We start from the raw sequence: 21,655 nt of genomic DNA, 5'->3' as shown, positions 1-21,655 counted from the left end.
ACCGCAAGATATAGGTTATTTTACCGACGGGAATCCTGATTGCACCCTGACTTCTTGAGGAAATAGCTGATGATGTATGCGCGGATAGTCTATTGCTTCTTTTTATACCCAGTTGAACCATAACGTTTCCATGGTAACCTTTAAAACATTCACCGGATATTACATGCATTTTTATGTAATGTATGCATATATCACTGACGTCATTAAATTCCTTCTACAGGATGTTAAAATAACTGTAACTAGAATTGGATACCTTAAACTAAGGTAACATTACTGAAGTCAAAATAATACATTAGGTTATTCTTATTAGTATTTCTTCCATATTTCTAGGTATATAAGATAGTATTTTTGTAATGGATAGCTTTACATGGCAGTGCAATATAGTTCAAGATAAAATGAAAATGTTTTAAAAATATTGGGTTTGCTGATCTATTTATTCTTAGAAATACCTGTGCTGTTGAAGTTGTTATTCTTGTCCCACCAGAAGCGCCTACTATTAATTTGACATCTCCGTTTCCATCCACAACTATGCTAGGACTCATTGATGAAAGAGGACGTTTCCACGGTGATATAAAATTGGCAGCAGACGGCGGAACGCCGAAATAATTATTTTTTCCTGGTGTTGAAAAGTCGTCCATTTCGTCATTGAAAACAATTCCTGTACGTCTACCAATAATCTTTGATCCAAAAACTAAAAGACGTTACTTAAAATATGTATTATGAACTGTAGTTGAAAAGAAGTAACAATTCTGTAATTAATTTGTTTTACCAGTATCAAAATATAACAAACACCTGTTTAAGTTAAATAGTCAGCCGATTGACTCATTTACTTGGACCCCAAACTACTTACATAACTGCTTAAGCCAAGTGGCCTTTTAAGCTTTAACAAGAGCTGTCACTTATGGTGACAAATGCCCCCGCAGCACCTTGACCTTTGACCTTGTGACCCCAAAGTCAGTAGGGGTGGTGTACTCATAAAGTACTATCAGCATGTAAAGTTTGAATGTCCTGGGTGAAGTGGTTCGCGAGTAAAGTGCCTTCATGCAAAAAGTTAATGTTGACCCCTGTGACCTTGACCTTTGCCCTGGTGACCCCAAAGTCAGTAGGAGTGGTGTACTCAATAAGTACTATCAGCGTGTGAAGTTTGAAGGTCCTGGGTGCAGTGGTTCGCATGTAAAGTGCCTTCATGCAAAAAGTTAACGTTGGCCCCTCTGACCTTTGACCTGGTGACCCCAAAGTCACTAGGGATGGTGTACTCAATAAGTACTATGAGCATGTGAAGTTTGAAGGTTCTGGGTGAATTCGTTCGCATGTAAAGTGCCTTCATGCAATAAGTTAACGTTGGCCCCTGTGACCTTGACCTTTGACCTGGTGACCCCAAAGTCAGTAGGGTTGGTGTTCTCGTAAAGTACTATCAGCATGTACAGTTCGAAGGTCCTGTGACCTTGACCTTTGCCCTGGTGACCCCAAAGTCAGTAGGAGTGGTGTACTCAATAAGTACTATCAGCGTGTGAAGTTTGAAGGTCCTGGGTGCAGTGGTTCGTTTGTAAGTGCCTTCATAAAAAAAAGTTAAACTTTGGCCCCTTGACCTTTTGACTGGTGACCCAAAGCATGGGGATGGTTTTTCTAAAAGTACTATGAGCAGTAAAGTTGGAAGGTTCTGGGTGAATTTTTTTGCAGTAAGTGCCTTTCATGCAATAATTTAAAACTTTGGCCCCCTGTGACCTTGACCTTTGACCTGGTGCCCCCCAAAGTCAGGGGGTTTGGTGTTCTCGTAAAGTACTATAGCGTCAGTTCGAAGGTCCGGGGTGAAGTGGTCGCTAGAAAAGTCTTCAGTAATAAGAAAATGTTGGCTCTGGCCCTTGACCTTGTCGGGTGACCCCAATGCAGTAGAACTGGGTCCAAAAAAGTATATCAGCATGTAAATTTGGGGTCCGGGGTGCGTGGTTCGCGATTAAAGTCCCCATGCAAAAATTTAAAGTTGGCCCCCTGGCCTTGATTTTGATTGGTGACCCTAAGTCAGTAGGAGTGGTGTCTAAAAAGAAATTTCAGCTGTAAATTTTAAAGGTTCGGGGTTTGAGGGGTTTCGCGGTAAGTCCTTTCATGCAAAAAGTTAACGTTGGCCCTTGTGACTTGACCTTTGACCTGGGATCCCAAAGTCGTAGGGTTGGTGTACTAATAAGTCTATCAGCACGGAAGTTTAAAGGGTTTTGGGGGTTGCAGTGGTTGGGAGTAAAAAGTCCCTTTCCGAAAAAAAGTTAAGTTGTGACAACGAACGAACGAACAACTAACTAACGAAAAAAGGGAAAGTCGAAACTAAATGCCTCCTTCGGGGGCTTTTTAAAGGTTTTTGGGGGCTTATTCGTTTAACATTTTTTTGTATCGAATGCTTTTTGTTTTTCTAAATAAAATGTTTTAAAATTTTAATTCAACACTTTTCAAACCCCACATCTGGTTTTGGGGAAAATTTTGTCCAAAATTTTTAAATGATTTTTTTATTATAAAAAAAACAAAAACGATAGAGTCTAACGAAAAACTCATTTAACGTATGTATAAAAAAATTAGGTAACCTTATATGACAGTCACTTTTTAAATTTCCAAATCGCAGCAGTACTTTGAACCTTGAATTCTTTCAAATGGGAAATGTTCAAACATTTTCATTATAAAATTTTAATTTCATTCGGTTTTGCGCGCTATTAAGGATGGCGGGAATAAAGAAGTTATTTAATCATATTTTAAAATTTTTCCCGGGCCAAAAAGCCAAATATGCATGATTTCATAAGTAATGAAAATTTACCCCAATGTGTAAAGCTTTATAGGAAATTGCACTCGTGTTTTTGCGGTTTTAAAATGCACTGGGTGTAGCGAAAAAACTCAACGGAGAATTATGCATATTTTCCAAAACAAAAACAGATTCTTTAAAGCACATTTTCAATTTTATTCTTGTCAGGATAAGTCATTTTCTCCTGTGAGATTTTAATACTGGTCGTAAAATGATAAATCCCCGGATGGCATACATGCCGCATAGAGGCAGCACCAGTTGCTTTTTTTTTGGCTTGGTTTCCCCCTTTTTCCCCGTCCCGATGCAACGAATATACGTACACTTGATATCAATGTTATGTTTTATTTAAATGAACTGTCTTAAAAAAATTGTCCCAAATTCATTCAAATCTGTCGTTTTTTTTTGAGATTAAAAAAAAAAAAACAAAAGAAAACAGGTGGGGTTTGAAAAAATGTTGAGTTTGTCTGCATTAAATCCGGTGTTTTCTCTTTCTTTTTTTAAATTTTTTTTATTTTTTACTGTAAAGGGTACTGGGAAAAGACACGGCATCCCCCTTCGGGCCCGAACTGAAAGATGTGTTTTCCGTGGGCCCCGGGACGTAAAAATTGGATTAGTGGGAGACCGAAAGTAGTTGTGTCGTTAATCGAGCCCCCTTTTGACTCCAAAATTTGGGTCCCTCATATTCTTGACCCGTGAAACGGATAAGCCTTAATACTATTCAGATAACCGGGGTGTTAAGTTTTGTCGCACGCGTACACGAAGAAATACCCATTAGAAAATCTTAAAATTGTTTACTCTTTGGGTCAGGGGGGGACGCTCGTGGGTAGTTGATTTACGTTGTTAAACGATTTGTCGTACGTTCATCTAGATGGACAAAGGTCGGCATACAGCTGTGTACGTAGAACCCAGAAGACAATGGACCAGTGTGTGAATATTATCTTATTTTTATTTAGGAAGGAAATTGCAATAAAACGTAAATTTCATTTTTATATTCATTTGTTTCTTTTCTTCTCCCTACAATTTACAGTGATCGAAATATTGTAATCTGTAAAAACTAAAATAGTTTTGATATGATTGAACTTTAAACGCTTCAGAGATCTAAATGCGATGATCTAAATGAAAGAGATATATTTTTCGTTGTGTGCAAGTTTGTTTAATATCAAATCAGAAATAAAACCACCATCATGCAGACAAGAAATTGTTGATAGACGCCCGGCGGACGACGGACATCAAGTGGTCACAAAAGCTCACATTGAGCCTTTTCTCAGGTGAGCTAAACAAATACATTTTTTGTACACATTTTTGTATACATTTGGAATTAACAAAAGAGCGGATGTGTTATATAACACAGGCAAAAGGTGACAATAACAAATTTAAATATCTTGGAAACAAATTAGAATTGCTATTTATTTGTATATATCATAAAAGATTCAGTATCTTTTGCCAACATTTCATATACTCTTAACAAAGTATTTACCTAAATGTCGGATAAATGTCATATATCTATTCATTCTATAATTAAAAATATTGCCAAACTACAGAGAATGCGATAGCACACTTACATACAATAACAGGGTAAAATAATCTAAAATATAAAGAAGCTCTCATTAGTGTTCGGTGAAGATCTGAAAATCCCAACCCGAGGGCGCACCGCTCAAGTCTTAAACGAGGGTTGGGATTTCGGATCTTCACCGAACACCAATGATGGATTCTATTTCTCACTTACACTGCGAAAAAAGGGACAATATACTGGAGTGTACGGTCCCGTATATTTCGAAAATACGGGCGTATACGGGATGTATATTACAAATATACGGACCTAATATACGATCCCGTATTCGGAACATCTAGTATACGGGAAGTCCGTATATTTGTCATGCATATACGGGATCCCGTATACGCCGAATATACATAAATGTATATTTCCCGTATATATGCAATATACGAACTTTCCTAAAAAATCCCTAGAAATGGTGTTTATTCGTGTCCTGCTTTAACATAAGTTTCATTTTCATGTATTCGAAGGGTCTTGAGACTTTTTTTCCCGTATACTTTCCGTATTTTAGAATATACGGAACACGTATACGAGCCTGTATATTCCGAATATACGTAGTATACGGATCCCGTATTTTTGTCATATACGGACTGTGATTGCATCTAATATACGGGGCATATACGGACTTGTATTTTTCTAATATACGGGCTTCGGTTTTTTTTCCGTATACGCATGATATACGTAGTATACGGATCCCGTATTTTTGTCATATACGGACTGTGATTGCATCTAATATACGGAGCATATACGGACTTGTATTTTCTAATATACGGGCTTCGGATTTTTTCCGTATACGCATGATATACTAAGTATACGTATCCCGTACTTTTGTCATATACGGGGCATATACGAACTGTACTTTTTGATATAGTGCTACGGAATAGTCCCGTATATGCATGGTATACGCAATATACGGATCCCGTACTTGTGTCATATACGGGGAAAATACGAAACTGTATTTTTTATATACGGGCTACGGAATAGTCCCGTATATGCATGGTATACGGAATATACGGATCCCGTACTTGTGTCATATACGGAATGTAATTTGCATCTGATATACGGGGATATACGAACCTGTAGTTTTTGATATACGGGCCAGGTTTTTCCCCGTTTATGCAAGATATGCAGAGTATACAGATTCCTATTTGTGTCACATTTAGACTGAATTTGGTTTTCGTATTCGATGAATTCACGGACTAGTATTTCTAAAAGATACATTTACAGACTTTCCGTATATGCATGTATAGTATACAAATCCCGTATTTTTCTTTTATGAAAATGATTTTGTATATGGGCACACACTGAAAGATGACAAATGAATGTCGGTGATACCTACAACAGAATACGGTATGTTAGAAAAAAGCAAGACAAAGACAGGGTATGAGAAAAAAATCATATTGTTATTAATTGGAGACATGTCAGATTAAACTAACATTTTATTCAACTTAAAACTTTTTAAATCAGTTTTCAAACGGTTATGAATCATTTCATTTCTTGTCCAAATGAAATAAGCAGAATTAAAATGTGAGTAATCACATCAAGCATTTCTTTATATTATTATATGTTCATTTCTGATTGAAAAACTAGCAATTCGAACACTTAATTCTGCGCGGTGGACTCAACAAATCAGTTTGAGTATCACTTCTTTTACTATTGTCTGTACATGTTTTCGTTATTCCCATGAATGCTGATTACCGCTATAGCTTTTCGATTTGCCGTCTTCTAAAAAGAGCAGTACACCCCTCCTAATGTCCGAAGATGTACTTTAAAAAGACGCATGTTGGTTCTGTACTGGAACACGATATGTAAGCAGGTTACAAATTATGAACCACATGGAAATATTCAGTTTCCTGATCTCAATAAGTATAAGCTTTATCTGTTGTTACGAATGTCACTGAGAACGAATGGCTCATCCGGGCTGTCTGTCTGCATCTGTTGATCAAACTAGTAGAAACTTCACACATAAGTATATTCTCTATCGTGATAATAAATAGTCGTCCGTTTTCTGATTCCAGTAAAAACAACTCTTGTGTCAACCTGGAATAAAAAAAATGCACGCATTAAAAGTTATAAAAAATGGACTCTTGCAATTCATGGATACTGATAATTATATATATTAAATGATGTGAAAATATGAACGAATAAAATGACATGTGGTCGCGCCGGGAAACAAACCTGACCGCAGCGGGCAATAAAGAAGTTTTCCACTGTCGTTACCAATTATAACGCAAGGCAGGGTTTAGTGTTTAATGCGCGTTAAATATACAATTTTTATCGTAAAAAATAGTTAAAACATCTTATTCTCATGTGTTTCCGCAACATTATAGTCTGTCAGTATACGTAGCATAACTATACACCATTAATATCCATATATCTAAAAAAATATAATGCCGTGCCATGAGAAAACCAACATAGTGGTTTGCGACCAGCATGGATCGAGACCAGCCTGCGCATCCGTGCAGTCTGGTCAGGAGCCATGCTGTTCGCTTCAAAGCCTATTGGAATTGAGAAAAACTGTTAGCGAACAGCATGGATCCTGAGCAGGACTGCGCGGATGCGCAGGTTGGTCTCGATCCATGCTGGTCGAAAACTAAAAACTACGTTGGTTTTCTCATGGCACGGCTCAATTATATATTTTTTTTCTGTTCTTGTCGGACGATCTGGGGCCAGTGCCTTTTTTAGTATTCGTTTAAACATTGCGTTATTTCTTAAATTTATTTTAACCCCAAGATTGCATACAGTTACACTAAAAATAAGATACTTTAATTGCGTCAAATGTTTAATCACCCTTTAAATTTCATTGTGTATTACAATATTGCCTGGGATAAGAAATATCCGGTCAGTGTTGTTTCAAGCTGGGTCATAAAAATATGATAACCCACTTACTACAAGTGATAGGTACTTTAAATTTTATGGTTTTATGGTTAACCTGTCAAATACATCATTTTGCGCCCTGCTGAAAAAAAAAAGACGTTTGTGGTCATATTTGAAGATTTACAGCTGTAAAATGGCATAAAACAGAGAACTGAAAAAAATACCAGTCAATCGGAAATAGCGGTCAACTTTAATTTGTTAAAATGTCAAATGGTCCGTTGAAATCGATTTTAAAATAACAGACTAAGCTCAGCAATTACTTATTGTTTGTACATGTATGGTCCTAAAGTAAGTGTTTGTTTTAGATGTATAATATGTAACGATTTTAAATATGTTAGATACCATATTCATATTACTAAATATTACTTTTATTTTGACAGTAAATAAAGTATTTATACATATTCGACTTGTTCCGCATTTCACTTTATATTAATTTAAACTTCATTCAAGTACATCGTTAGTAAACCGTTTGCCCGTAATGCATCAGATAAAAAAATATAATGACCAAAGCGATTAGTTATCGATTCACCCCACCCCCACCCCCGTGTTACAACAACAACACTTTGTACGGGAATCGGCAAATTGGATTATTTGTTCTCCCGCTTATCGGTTTTAAAGATGTTACTAAAAATTGGTAATGCAAAAGATCTATAGTATGTATGTATTTTAGGTCACTATAAAATTCTTAAAACTTTAGGTTAATAATCAATTTACATATATATAATTGTTATTATTATCAACCTTTTTTATATAATACTTGAAAAAAAATACGCATGACAACCGCTACATAGACTTACAAAGTCTGTAGAGATAAAATAATCTGTAATAGTATTAATTTCTTCATACTGACACTGATATTTTCGCAGAGAAAAACATTTTCTCTAGACAGAGGCAAGAGAGTTGTAATTTTTGCAAAAGTGCCATCTAGAAAAAAAGCGTTATTTTGTCAGATTACCGGTACCCATTTTCTAAAAATAAAAGATTGTAATTATTAACTTTATTAATGCTTTCCGAGATTCCAGTTTATATCGAATGAATGAACGTGTGTGCCGCCTTATTCATTCTTAAAGCTAGCCTCGGCTACCTAGCTTCTACGAAATAAAACTTCTATCCGGAGTTGTTTTTGTCCTTTCAACTTTAATCTCGTTTAACCCCAATGGTATTCATCAAATGATTTTTGCACGTATATTTTTTATTTCAAACACTTGTAACAGCAACATTTGGTGACTGACATCCTTGTAGACTATCGGATGAAAGAATGAATGAATAATAGTTAAATGATTAGTTGTGAAGAAAATTATCAATCGAATGAATGAATGAATGAATGAACTACTTAACGGCTATTCTGAATTTCCTTTTTTATATTAAGATTACAAAATATAAACTGACCTTTTTGACGCTTCTGAATTGTGTTAAAGCAATAAAAAGCAACCGGTTTCCGATTAATTGAAATATAATTCATGGTCTGGTTTGTCACAAAAAAAAATCAGTTTATTAAAAATTAAAACATATAAATCAAATAAGTACTTACTCGTGACTTCCTTTCCCTCTGAAATATGCAATACAGATTATCGCGTGCGGTCACTTGAGCCAGATGTTATCGCTTCGGGATATATGGAACGCGCGAAGCGTGACGAAGCGTGTTCTCAAACTGATTGGAATACCTAATATCTATGCATTAAAGATCCCAATTAATTTGCGCTAATTTGTGTTAATTGGCATTCATCGAGTTTCTGATTTTTTCAATTTGCAGGTAGAAAAATGTTAGAAATTGTCAGACTGGGTTACCAGGCTTAGGGTACATGGGCTATCTATCTGATTTAGTTAATATGCATACAATTATATCAATTAATGTTGCAGTAAAACTGTTCGGCAGAAATTATATGTACAGTTTATTTTCTGGGAGATGGGTAAATCAGTGTAAATGCTATATCATTTGATTTAATGAAGACACTCATTAACCTTTGCCAATATTTTTCGAGCGTTTTCGTTAATCAGTCAGTCACGCCATCCACGTTACCACGGTTATCATTGCTTTAAAGTAAAGTATGTGATGTTATCGCTACCTGTTTTATCTTTATAAATTTTATTTTTTCTCTTAAAGTATTTATTTTTTAGTACGCTTGTTGATGGTAATGTGTCTTTCTTTTTGTCTAGAATATTTTAAATAATTGACTTTTTACAACGGGTGAATATGATAAATTTTAATAAATGGACCATAAATATCACGGTGCGTTGACAAATAAGTGGAAAGTTTGCAAATAAATTTAGGGGAAAATGTATGGCCAAAACTCAAACCCACTACCCTGATATTGGCAGCTAAACGCTTTGCGCCCAGCTACCTGCACATGCGATAGTATATATATCAACTAAGAATTATATATGTAATATTTGTATCGCAATTCATGTTTGGACATTGAAAATGAATTTATGGAAATATACGAAATATTCACATGTGCTAGGTCAATACTAAAGAACCTACATCCACGAGAAATAAAATAGTCTGCCACAGTGTATACTACAGTGGAAGAGAGGGGACATAGGAAACATTTTATTTATCACGTGCACACGTGTTAGCACCACATTCGCACATGTTAGATACCACGTGCGAATGTGTTGATTTACACGTGCGCACGTAATAACTATCTTAGCAACACGTTCGCATGTGATAGCTATCACGTTCGCAGTTGTTAGCTGACACGTTCGAACGTGAAATATTACCAACGAAACTATCGAGATATCAGCCTTTTTTCATAAACAAGAAACACTTACTTCGTAAATTACAGCTAACTATAAATAACACTTCTTATGAAAGACATCCATTTAGAAAAATTGCAGATCTTTCACGCTTTTTCATTGATCAGCTAACACGTGCGCACGTGTTAGTTATCACATGGGCACATGGTAGTATAACGTGCTGTCACTTGCGCACGTGATAGTTATCACCCGCACACGTGTGAATTACCACATACGCACGTGGTAGTAAGGCGTTTGTTCGAATCTTTGGACGCAGACACATTATATCGATTATTTTTCGTCTGTAAAATATTAGAATTGATTTCATAAGTAAAGTATCAATACATGTCTTACATACTTTTTCAGTATAAAAATATAAATGGATTAGTTCCTCTTTTTTTACTGTATGCACAAGGTTGGAAATGTGCAGAAAAACAGTTAATTTATGCTTGCATTAGATTTTTACAATGGCGATGATCAACGGATGTATTTATCACTACAAATAAATAGGGATGAATTGATTTAATCCTTTTCTTTTCTCAATCGGCTATAAGATTAAATGTTTACAATAAATCGGGAACGCGCTAGATGAAATGATGGATTCATTCATGTTTGATTTTAAATTTATACCTGTTTTGGTCCGTGAATGCTTTTTTCAGTTCATGTCATATTAGTATTAAACATTTCTTTCTTTCAATTTTGGCATTCATTCTACATACACGTACAAGTTCGAAAACATGCAAAACGTTTGACCTTTGAAATGGCCGGAAAATATAATTTTCACTACACACATTGATTGCATCCCGTATTTTTGAAATATATAAGTTATTTAAACCCCGTATTTCCGGCATATACGGGAAATATACGGAGTTGTATACCAAGCATATACGGACATATACGTCCCGTATTTTCGAAATATACAAATTATTTAAATCCCGTATTTCCGGCATATACGGGAAATATACGGAGTTGTATACGAAGAATATACGGGAAATTTAATCCCTGTATTTTCAAAATATACAAACTATACATACCCCGTATATCCAGAATATACGGGAAATATACGGTGTTGTATACAAAGATATCGGGAAATATAAGTCCAGTATTTTTAAATATACAAATTATTTAAATCCCGTATTTCTGGCATATACGGGAAATATACGGAGTTGTACACCAAGCATATACGGGACATATACGTGCCGTATTTTCGAATATACAAATATTTAAATCCCGTATTTCCGGCATATATGGGAAATATACGGAGTTGTATACGAAGAATATACAGGAAATTTAATCCCTGTATTTTCGAAATATACAAACTATACATATCCCGTATATCCAGAATATACGGGAAATACACGGGGTTGTATATGAAACATATACGGGAAATATACGTCCCGTATTTTCGTAATATACGGATTTATGTATTCCCGTACACCAGACATATACGGAAATATACGGTGTTGTATACGATCAGAATAACCCTTTTTAGAATTTCCCGTATTTCAATAATATACGGGGTATCGTATACTAAGAATTCCGTATTTCATAGTATACGGAAATCCGTATTTTATTAGTATACGGACTTTTAAATATACAAGCCCCGTACACGCCCGTATTTTAGTTTTCCCGTATTTCTTCCCGTATATGGGTAATATACGGGATCCCGTACACTCCCGTATATTAACTCTTTTTTCGCAGTGTTACGACAACAGAAACAATAAAACAAGCATGAAAATATGGAACTATTTTATGTCGCGCATAAAATAATAACGTAATGAAGCCTAATCACACATCACCGATTTGAGTGTACAGCGAGGTCAACAGTAAATTAACAATTTCAAGAAAGTTAATGAATTAAACAGTGTTTAACGTTTAACATATAACAATGGAGAAAAAACGCGTTAAAAAATATAACAACAACTGTCAACAGTGAATTATGCTCTTGGGAGTCAAATATGGAATTGATTAGTTCTGAACTATTTTTAGACTACACGGCATATTATACTTGCAGTTCCAGACAGCTGAATTCAGTAAAAACAACATAAACGACCCTGAACGTCGCTGGTCAATGAGTGGCCTCTTTGGTTGGTCAATATGCAGAGTAATATTGAATGTGCCTCCGTAAATGTTCGAATTTCCAGAAATGGAACTCGGTGCACGGTTGGTGTCAATGTTGAGGGAGGATGTTTCTTGAAGTTGTGCTTGGGATATGTGTACTTGGGAGCTTCTTGTTGGTGTTGAATGGTGGAGATTCTGTGGCTTATTTAAACTGTTATTATGCTGTGGCTGGACATTCTCTTTCAAGTCTATGTCGTGTTATTGGTACTGTTTAATTTCTCAGCATGACCATTTCTGCCTGAGTGGTTCCAATACTCCCGCTTTCATAGCCTTGGGTATTGTATAATCAACTCTTGGATATGGTGCCTGCTTTTTATTTTTGTCTTTTGACAGTTCCTGTGGTATGCAGGCTCCATAACTTCAGATCCCTTTTCTAAATTCCAGTTTGTTTAGTTCTGCCCATTGTTTCTCGTTTGGGGCAAACCCATTACTTTATCTGGATGCCTCTAAATTGCTTTTTGTACTTTTAGCATGTGTAAATGTTGATATCTGCTCAACCCGGGGCTAGAGGGCGTGAAAGGTAGCATGCATTTCCACTACAGTCTATGAACAGGCTCAATCAAACCGAGCCTCCAACATTTTCGTTTTTGTCGTGTTGAGCGATCTGTGAAGTTTCCATATTTTTCTATTTTGGACAGTTGAAGACAAGATTTTGGACATATTTTGCTGGTGCCTGTTAGTGCTCTTCCTGTAGTTGTTTAGAGAATGTGGATTCTTGTAACCAGTACCATGGGCTGCTTGACCATCTGGAATATCATTGTTCAAAAGTTTCTGGCACAAATGCTTTCTGAAACTGGTGTTTGTCAGACGTTTGTTGTTTCGACTAGGTAAGTTAGCTTTTTCAGTCATTTTTGTCATACGATTGTTTATATTGTTACCTCCAACGGGCTGTGAAATGAACCACCTTTCATGCTCAGCTGGTAGCTCACTGTTTGTTACTGTGGCTAGATAAAAGGGGCTGTCATCATTTTGCATTCTGTAAGGTCGTTTATTGGCATATTTCTTGTAAATCATTACAGGGAACCTGTTTTCATCTCCGGTAGCATACATTCTTTGGTTTGATGCCCTGACATTGCCAATATCTTCGCCAGTGCGCGTCTTGGTTTGGCGTTCATGAGACTCAATATATTCACATTTCAAGTCATCGTCATAATGCAGCTTCAAATCTCCCCAGCATAAGTTTCTGTGCTCAGCAGCACCAGCCCTCATTCCAAAATGCAGGGTATTGTTAAACCATAAGGTGTTTATCAATGATGACGGTGATGCAGGCCCTAATTGATGGGCGTCATACAAAAGATCAATTTCTTCGTCAGTTATTTCATCATCAGCACGTGGTTTATTACCACGACCTTGCTCTTTTAAGTCTTTTTGTTTACATTTTAGGACTTCACGGGTCTTCGAAAACTCATAGCCTGTGATAAGACTTATGCCATAGTTGTGTCTCTTTAAATATCGTTCAAAGCTACTCAACATACTTCTTAATGTTACAGGTTCATACTACTGTCCGTTCTTTTGGCAAACACCGTTAAAAACCTGTGTACATCCAATTCTGATGCAGGTATCTGGTGAATTGGACGAAGCTCATTCTGGAGTGCGAGGTAATTTTCAAGAAGTTTTTGATGACTTAATGTTTTTCTTCTAGTTGATGAGTTTTCATTTTCTAAGAGGTACTGGTCAATTTCAACAGGTCTGACAAAGCGATTGGCATAAAACATTAAAAATATGATAAATTACAGATTTTAAACACAATATCTACCAGTCGCTGTTTTGACATGACCATTTAGCAAGTGGAAACAAGATAGTCTTGAAATATAGCATTGTTTTTTTCTGACATGCTATGTTACGGGCCGACTGGAAAATTGTACATTTTAACAAGAACCGAGTCCGACTGGCCAACAATATGTCACGGTATAGGACTTGAATATTAAAACGGGGACAAAAACTTAGGCGGCCGGGAAGCTCAATCGGTAGAGCATCGGAACGGTATTCCGAGGCCCCTGGTTCGAGTCCCGGTCTGGTTGCACATTTTTCTTACCCTGTGACAATTATATATATAAAAAAATACTTTTTAGGCAAGAATTAAATTTAACTTATATTAACATAATATAACAAGTATTATCAATTTTGTTAATTGTACTAGGAACAGAGTTAGTAGCAAATTTTTAACTTTTATACTTGAAACAGGGTCTTTAATACATTTTTGCTGATTCATCTAAACATATTTTTGTCATTTTTAGGCTCTATTGCTGTGAAGCATTTGTTTAAATGGACTTCAAAACCAAGTGTGTTAAGATGTGGCAGTGGACCAATGATACTAGTTGTTTAGAAAGGGAGCTTGCTCAGATCAAGACTGGTACAAGGCCAAGTACTAATAATTCACTTGGTTTATCATTCAAACTAACCTGTGCTGGTAATGGCAAAATAGGCTTAGATTCAGTGGGAGACTCATTGCTCAATGCAGGCATTTCACACAACTTTTCTGCAACATATTAAGGAGACTGATCAAAGGACTGCAGGGCTGAGTTGTCAACAAAGGAGAACGGGTTGTTCAGCTCTGTAGAGTCAATATCATCCAAGATCGAATCTTCAAATACATCTGTTTCATTTCTCGGAACTGTGGAACTAGAAGATTTTGTGTAGACTTCATTTATTGACACTGTATCTGTAGCAGTACTCTTGTTTGTTTGTTTATCAAAGTTAAATAAATAGTCTGGTAAACCCTTCACCAGTTCAAGTTTTGTCACTGTGATAATTTGTCCATCATTGAATAATTGCACTTTGTACATGCAGTAAGTTCCTAGTGGGTGAACGATGTCCGTTATTTTACCTTTCTCGCCATTTAATCCCACTTGAACAGTGTCCCTCACCGAAAAATCATGCATTGTTTACAATATTTGACATTAGCGTTATTTTATATTCGCCAAGGGAAGCAACTCTATATAAGCGATCTCGTGATTTTACATATATCTACCTCCCTTGACTTAAGGCGTAAGAATAAGAAAGTAGTCCGCACGCGGAGTGCACAGACACTTGGGGTTCGGACCCCACACACCCTATTCTCCTCCGTCCCTGGTAAAGTTTAGCCAATATTTTTTAGCATTTTACCATGTATTGAGCATAGGTGACGATCATAAAACGCATTTTGTAACATTTCAGCGTGTTTTAAAAAAATGTATTTTTACCATCAATGCTCTAAATAATACAAGATTTGAAACATCGCACGAACACTTGGGAAACAATAGCCAATTAAACTTTTGAATGAACCCCTACCAATGAATCACTGGTATCAATCGACGGGTTTGTTGCCATTTTGTCAAATGTCACCGGTCCCGACAACTTTCATTTGTATTCCACCGAGAAATCAATGAATATTATAAATCAATCAATCTAAATTTTATGGAACACTTTCTTGCGAATTGATCCCTGCTTTGAACTGCGCATATCGTTGCCGGGTACCAAAATTAATACCGTTTCGACTGCATTATACCGGATTATCGCTTCAGCACGTGTTTGTTTACATAAAGAAGTGATGATATGGTTTACGTAGTTGTAAGAGTATTAATTTTGGTACCCGGTTTATGACATGCGGCACACAAAGCGAGGGCCCAGCGCAAGCAAGTGTTCCCATTGTTCGTGCGATGTTTCAAATCTTGTAATATTGAGAGAATTGATGGTAAAAAATACATTTTTTTAAAACACGCTGAAATATTACAAAATGCGTTTTATGATCGTCACCTATGCTCAATACATGGTAAAATGCTAAAAAATATTGGCTAAACTTAACCAGGGACGAAGGAGAATGGGATGGGTGGGGTCCGAACCCCAAGTGTCTCTGGCGGAGTGTGGGATAACCCATGTGAGATAAGATGTTCCAGCATTTCAAAAAATAGAGATTTTTCTGTCCGATAAGTGAGGAAGGACGACTCTCTATGCAAAAGAAAGACAAACAGATAGAAAATGTATATAAATGATAAATATACTGTTCATATAAAACATTTCATCTGCTTAATAACCAAATTCAGGCTTTACATGTAGGACCGTTCAGTCACTTACATATTAAGCCGTTTCATTTTCATGGTTCAGAACTTGTATCATTCGCACAAGCGTATAAGAGTTCGTCGAGGCAAGCCCCTGACATGAACAAATATCTCTTATAAAGTTATCGCTCTATAGTTTGTGTATATTACTCAACACATAATTTAAGACCTTGATGACAAAATGCTCGCCGTCAATAGTCAGAATCATCTGCCTTTGATCCTTCTGTGCTTCAGCAGTAGAGCCGACTATTGACCGACAAACCATTCAATTAATGCATACTTATTAACAACAGTAATGATGGGATATCTTACCTGTGTAATAAATGTTTTAAAAGCGTCTGAACCTATGTCACTATCCCCAAGTTCAGTTCTCAGAGAGTACGCATGCTTAAACGATTCAACTATCCTATGCCAGGTTTCGACAGCTTTATCTACAGTTGATACACTGGTATTGTCAAATCGAAAACCTTCAATAGAAAAGAGTGTGCTGTAATTTCGAACGAAAATAAAAAAATCTGAACCAAATATGCATGTATTAGAAGGAAAGCTTTCAACAGCCTTTTCCGGTTTATTACGCATGAATATGTTTCTCGCCGAAATAAGCATTGCAGTAGTTGTCTAAATTTTAATAGCAATCGACGAAACAGAATATTACAACATGTTTTTGAAAGTGGCCATATTATGTATATGTTTGTGCTGACTGATCTGGCTTTAAACAAATATTTGATCTTAATTGTCGGTAACGTGTTTTTCTGTTACAAGTTGTTTTGATGAATGGAAGAGATATGAATAACATATGTTACAATAAATAAAGGTGCCAACCTTTCAGTATGTTAAGTATGAATTGATAAACAGCGCCGCTAGATGGTGGTGGTGGAGAATACACGGTCATATTATCATGCATCTTAAATACAAGCGAAGGTTTGACAGGAGCTGTATAGTTGGCAAGATCTTCCTGTGTTATAATACCTCCTGAAATATTAACAAAAATAGCTTTTTATGTCGTGAATAATCACCTGAGTACTGTTGCTTTGCATGGCGTATGATAAATACTGTATTGTTTTAGAAGAATAACAAGAGTCGTCGGAGGACAGCAAAATCCGACAATTCAAAAGGCTCGTCAGTAAAAAAGCTAAGATAATAAAAACATAGACATAAACAAGTACTAAAGGGGCAACAATTTTTAATCGGAGAACTATCTGTTCTGATGATGCTTAAAGAAATAACAGATTACATTTAAAAAAGTGCTAAGCTGAAAAAGGGATAGGAATTTGTGAAAAAGCGAAACAGAGTAATAGCTCCTGTGCACTGCATGTTCGATTTTCTGAATGAACAAGTATGTGAAGTTTCAATCCATTCCCGTTAGTGGGTATGAAGATACTGCCTTACATACAAAACTTATCAAAAATGTCAAGTCGAAAAAGGAGCATATCCTTGTAAAACTGCAAAATAAATTGATGAAACTTGCACATTATATGTCCGCTCATTACAATGAAAAAGTTTATAAAGTTTCAATCCATTCCCATTAAGCGGATACAGCGATATCTGCTTACATACAAAAAACTTAACCAAACCGGGACGCCGACGGATGGGCGAGTGCAGTAGCTCTACCTTTTCGCTGAATATGAAGTCATTAAGGTATCGATCAATTCAGTGAATTAAATAGGCTCATCTTCTTAGAGATCAACTTTACGTGAATATTTAGTGTTGTTTTACCTCCCACGGGATCTAGCATTTTCACTGGATAAAAGGTGGTCATATGAAGACCCCCTATACTTCTGTTGATGGTCAGTACATTTTCATGTCGTTCTAGGCTAAAAGTACGTAGTTGATAAATCAAATCAATTATAGGGATTGTTAATGACCCTAAACGAAAACACCTCTCCCCTATTTATCATACTGACCCCGCATATTTCCTTTGAGGGCCACTAACAAACCAATTAATTAATAATATTAGGTTATACTCACCCTCTCTCAATTTACATATTTAGTTCCTGCTTTTTCAAAAAGAACATTTTCATACCGGCGTCCCTGATATCTTGTGTGATGTTTTCTGCCAGACTACCATTGTAAAAAGAATGAGGATCATCAGCAATTATCTCTAAGGTCCTTGCCAGACGTGGGCGATACATGACGTCACCTTCCTTGTATAGATCACCAGTGCTAGGATTGGTTATAAATTTTCTGCGAAACAGTTTCATTTGTTAATAAAATGATATCATAACAAGGAAGTTTGCTTAACTTTATCAACATATACTTAACCTTTATCAGTCTTATCATTTACTTTTACTCAGTGTAGCTCGTATTATCAAATATAAAATAGACTCCTTACCAATGTATCGCCTATGTTACGGCAAAGGGCTATGCTTTGTCGACAGAACTTGTATAATTGAAACACTCCTTTCTTACTGACCTCTGAACACTAAAGCCAAAAAATGAAACGGTTTTACTACGCAGGTACATATATAAAAATATTAAAAGCAATCTTACTCGAAAGACGGAAATTCATCGTAGAACTTTTCTTTGCCTGTAACTCCTTCAATAAGAGCTGGTCCAACGGTTATTCCGTTTTTGCACAAATCGATCGTCGGTTGAAATAACTGTTTCCATGGCAACCGGCCACCAATTGTCCAGGCTTCATGTAGACCCCGGATCTCACCTGGAATGCCGATAGCTTTGCCACCTAAAAAGATGAGATCTTAGTTTAAAACTGATTTCTTGCATTTTTCCCTTCATACGTTTCAAATCCAAGGAAACATGCTCTGGTGTATTTATTTTGATTACTGGAGCCCGTATTCAGCAACATTTTAAGTCTGAAACTTAGACTTTAATCTTAATTTTCTCTTTGCTCTGTCGTTGCTTGTTTAAAATTACAGCACGAACTTGCATTATACAGTTAGAAAAGGTTAATAAAATTCCATAATAATTATTACAAATTTTCTGTAAGCAAAAGTGAATATCATAAACGATAATGAATTTGAATCCTCGATGCAACATATACTAGTTTATGTCTGAAACGTCTAGAAGTCACAACCATAACTACAATCTAGCCATAAGTTTCTCTATTAAAACTGATAATTTCTGTACAATAGATGTGACAGCGGTCGGCATTAATTCTCCCGCATTGACTGTTCACACGTATTGAATGTACACTATTAAACCTATGTTAAACTGAACCTAACCTTTAGCAAGGATATTGTACACTCAATACTAGTCTGGCTACCGGCTAGATGATCTTTATTGTTTAAGAAAAAGTAATTCTGTGATATATTCAGACTTCTTCAGTCTTGGCTCTGATTACCGTGTCTTCTGAGAAGACAAGGAACATAATTATACAAAATTTGAATAGCCTCAGGAGTTAACAAAACACTGGGTCTGAACACAGACTAATTCAATACGTGCTTACATCTAATAGGGGCGATTTAATGACTTTTGACATCGCTTTATAATATTACACAATGTACACTGATTAAATCGTCTTTGTCTGATCAGGGTCCCAAGCTGACTTCCTACAATGATTGACGCTTGGGTAATAGGGGAGATGGGATGAGGGGCGGTGTAAAGGACAACCTACTTTGAGAATGAGTTCCATAACTTTCGACCCATAAATCTTAGCATATGCAGGTAAAAGTACAGCGCCCTGGGTTCCCTAACTTTAGCCAAATTGTTTGAATGATGAACAAATCAAAAGTGTAATCAGAAGTAAATAGTCTTAGCAAGTTAATGCAGAAATATGTCTTTGTGTTGATTGGTGCTGCAAAAATGTCTTGGACAAGTAATGGTACGGTTCGGCAGGTTAACTTCAGAAACTGTACCAATGGCAATGTAATAATGACTGGAAGTTTGATCATTTTCACTAAATGTTGGATATGTAAAGACATACGAGCATTCAAATTTGGTATTTGACACCAATATCTAGGCAAATACAGTGTATAGCAAGAAGGACAAATATAGGTTACCTGTGTGAAAAGATTAAAACATGAATTTCAGAATTAGTTTTGTGAAAAGGTACAAACCGCTTTCAGACGAGGCATTTTTGCCCTCTGTAAACATATCCTCTGTGGCTGCAGAGGGCGCTTGTTCACGAGCGATAATTGTATGCACCTCTCCAGTTTGTCTGAAATCATTAAAACACGCATCTCAACAGTGTGCATAGTTTTTTTTAATTCTTCATTTAGTATTAATTATCTATATTGCTTGAATCATTCTCTTGATTCTTAAGCTCGAATGCAGAAAAAGTTTATTTCAGACATATACTGAATAAAACATTCATATGTTTTAATATGTTAAAATCACTGGAATTTAACATACTGAAACTGTCTTATACGTTACTATGAATACTTGGTGATATCAGTATTATGTATGCATAATTGTCACTTACAAATCTCTTCCCTTTTTACATATTGTTATGATTATCCTACCAACTTTTTCAATGAAAACAAACGTATTAAATTTATATTTCCTAGATCATATAATGTGCTGTGTTAAAATCGTTATATATATCAGATCTGTCAGAAAAATATCAGAACCAAACCTGTTGTACTTAAAGGCCCAAAATATTTTACATTTTTATTTTAAAACAGATGAAACAGTTTTCCCAAAATAGATTTTATCTTTTTTTGTTAAAAAAAACATTTTTAATAGCACATAAAATTTAAAGTTACAACCTAAAGGAAGAAAAAAACAATAGATAAATGAAAATTCTAGTATTTCACAATATAAAACCCCTTTAAAAAATGTAAAGAATGTAAATATCAGAAAAAGATTTAACAGAAACAAATGTTTTTTTATGTTTCAAAAACGGAAAAGTGGCAGCCACATTTTAAACAAAGGCTTATGAAGCTTTAAAACATTTTAAATTACGCCCCCTCACGTGTACTTACACCAAATACAAAATATTCGGGCAAAAAAAAAATTTCCCAAAAAAAGAAAACGCGGTTAAATGGACTTAATAGTCAATTTGAGTTTTAACATTTTTTCGGCATCTTTGGGGGGAAAATTATTAAGAAACATTTTTTCAACATTCGAAAAAAAAAGCCGTATTTCCCTTAAATTTTACAAATTTTTTAACACGCAAAACAAAAAAAGAGGGATTATAGTAAAACTCAATAATTTGGGTTAAAAAAGACGAATCAATATATGACTATCAGTACTAATAAAAGGGGAAAACAGGAAAGTGCCCTTTAAAGGGGAAACAAAATCAGCATGCCTTTTCCATAAAAGAATCATTTCAAAACTTAAAGGGTTTAAAGGGAAATACTGGCTCGAGCTTGCAATTTTACCCAGGAAAATTCCCAGAGACCACACATTTCCCCCCGTCAATAGATATAAACTCTTTTTCTTGCATATCGACCTTTCCAAAACCGAAAAAAAGAAAAAGGAAAAATAACTTTTCTTGAAGCATTAAATTTTAAATTTAATCGTAACTTTACCCGTTTTTTCAAAAATTACAGCACGAAACATCTTACACCATTTTGTGTAACAACCTTCCTAAAAAATATCTTTTATATTCCAATTTAATGAATTGTGTAAGAATTTGACCAAACT

At 35.6% G+C, this 21,655-nt stretch overlaps 1 pseudogene; it reads right to left on the bottom strand.

The window, feature by feature from the left end:
• Nucleotides 1–21,455, bottom strand: LOC123535260 (scoloptoxin SSD14-like; annotated as a pseudogene).
• Nucleotides 21,456–21,655: the final 200 nt, after the last annotated feature.

This window comes from Mercenaria mercenaria, chromosome 12, assembly GCF_021730395.1.
Source record: "Mercenaria mercenaria strain notata chromosome 12, MADL_Memer_1, whole genome shotgun sequence".
Lineage (NCBI taxonomy): Eukaryota > Metazoa > Mollusca > Bivalvia > Venerida > Veneridae > Mercenaria > Mercenaria mercenaria.
Note: the sequence above shows the minus strand (reverse complement) of the source record. Positions and strands in the feature narration are given on the sequence as shown.